The following is a 2,682-nucleotide window of genomic DNA, read 5'->3' on the forward strand; positions in this document are numbered from 1 at the left end:
ATCTTAAGGAATTGGATGAGTAGTTGAAAGACCTTCTAGATAAGGGTTTCATCAGACCTAGTAATTAACCATAGGGTGCACCAGTATTGTTCGTAAAGAATAAAGACGGTTCTTTCAGAATGTGCATTGACTATAGACAGTTGAACAAGGTCACAATCAAGAATAAGTATCCCATCCCCAGGATTGATGACTTGTTTGACCAACTTCAGGGTGCTAGTAATTTCTCAAAGATAGACCTTAGATCGGGTAATCATCAGCTCAAATCAGAGATAGTGACATTCCGAATACAGCCTTCAGAACTCGGTATGGTCATGTCGTTATCATCTTCATTGATGAAATCCTCATTTACTCTAGGAGTGAGGAAGAAGATGCAAGTAATTTGAGAGTTGTTATGCATACTCTCAAAGATCGCTAAATGTGAGTTTTGGTTGCAATCCGTTTCTTTCCTTGATCACATTGTATCTAGCAAAGGGATCCATGTAGATTCACAAAAGATAGAAGTAGTGAAACAATGGCCTAGACCTACCTCTGCTACAGATATCCGAAGATTCTTAGGTTTAGCAGGCTATTACAGAAGGTCCATGGAAATATTTTCATCCATAGCCTCACCATTAACTAGGTTGACTCAAAGATTGTCAAGTTCCAATGGTCAGAAGATTGTGACAAAAGTTTCGCAGAATTGAAAACTAAATTAACTACAGCTTCTGTTTGACTCAATAAGAGATTTAAGATAATTATGTGATCTATTGCGAGGCATCTAGAGTTGGCCTTGGTTGTGTGTTGATGAAAAGAGTTAAGGTTATATCTTATGCCTCTAGAAATCATATGGTGCATGAGAAGAACTATCCAAGCATAAAGACATAACCGGAAGTATTTTTCATGTCTTCTTTATCTCCAGCAAAATCACTCTCTGTTAAGTTTATTAACTCTGATTTGCCTTTTTTTTTATAGAATAGCATAGTCAATAGTACCTTGCAAATTCTTGAAAATTCTTTTAGTAGACAACAAATAAATCTCATTTGGGTGCTCCATGTACCTATTAACAAGACTAAAAAATAACATTACAACAGGTCTAGTGACTATTAGGTTCGTCAGATATCCCACGAATTTTAAAAGAGTGTTGTCAATCAACTTAAGTCCAAACGATGTTGGTGTTTTGACAGATTATCTGCATTCCAAACCTCTAAAATGTTTCCTGGACATATTTTTTCTGTGAAATAAAAATTTCATTACTTGATTTCTTTACTTTAGTGGCCAGACAGTAATGCATCAAGCCAACATCAAATATATCAGACTCAGTATCATTGATATCTTAAATTTTTGAAGAAATATAGGATAACTCCCAGCATCAAATTTTCTACATATAAGCATACAATCACAAGTTTCCCATCCTCAAGTTTTGTAAAATTTGTATGCTCGTATGAACATTTTCTAAAATTTCCTATATTAAAATATGCTTCAATGTGACTATACCAAGCTCGGGGAGCTTGTTTTATCCCATATAAATCCCTTTTCAATCTATAAACTTCATGGTCAATTTCAAGCATCACATAAAAAGAGGTTGATCAACATATGCCTGTTCTTGTAGCTCTCTGTGCAAAAAGGCTAATTTTACATCAAGTTGATAAATCGACCAATTGTATTGTGTTGCCAATGCAAAGACCTATCGAATGGTATCAAGTCTGACTATCGTTGCAAATACCTCCTTCTTATCCACATCATACTGTTGCTTGTATCCTTTCACCACTAAGTGCGCTTTGTACTCATCATCTTCACCAGAATCATTTAACTCCAATGGATCTTTTGCTTTTTGGAATATTCGTAATCTCCCTACTATTCTTCTTTTAAAATGTGGAAATATAATCATCCATTGATTTATTCCACTTTTCATATTTATAGGCATCCTCAAATCCTACGGGTTCACAACCAGGAAATAAAGCCATATATGTAGATTAATTTATAATTTCATATTGAACATTTCCACTAACCTCGTAATCTGTCATCCATGTTGTCCTTCTTCCACTTTGTTGAGGTCGGATGATGGCTCCTTCTTGATGTACCAAGACAGAAGCACCTTCATCGGCTACTGGTTGCTCTTGCTCCTTATCTCCCTCTACAAGATCCAAAGGAATTTGTTGGTTGTTTGGATTTTCTTCCCACAACCAGAAATTACCTTCATCAAACAGCACATAACGATTGATAATCTCAATATTAGTTATAGGATTGTACAGTTTGTAATCTTTTGACTCCTTCCTAGCACCCATGAAAACACACTTATTGGCTTTGCCGTCTAGCTTTGTCCTTTTCTGATCCGAAAGATGAGCAAATGGAATTCAGCCAAACATTCTTAAGTGTTGAAACTATGGCTATTGTCCACTCTAAGCTTCTTATGGTTTCATATTCGTAATAGCACGATAAGGACTTCGATTCATCACATAAATCCTCCAACAAATTAATTCAGGACAAAAAGCTTTTGGAACACGTCTGTTTTGTAAAGGGATTCACACAAAGTTCATGATTGTTACGTTGTTACTCGCGCGTACTACATTTTTTAGAGGAGTATAAGTTGTAGTTATATCTCATGAAACTCACAAAAGCATATGAATACCTGTGAAAGATACTCTCCTCCAAAATCAGTATGAAGAATCTTATTGGAACCCTGTCTCCTTCTCAGTAAGAGCT

This window comes from Solanum lycopersicum, chromosome 1 (genome assembly GCF_036512215.1).
Source record: "Solanum lycopersicum chromosome 1, SLM_r2.1".
NCBI classification, from domain to species: Eukaryota; Viridiplantae; Streptophyta; class Magnoliopsida; order Solanales; family Solanaceae; genus Solanum; species Solanum lycopersicum.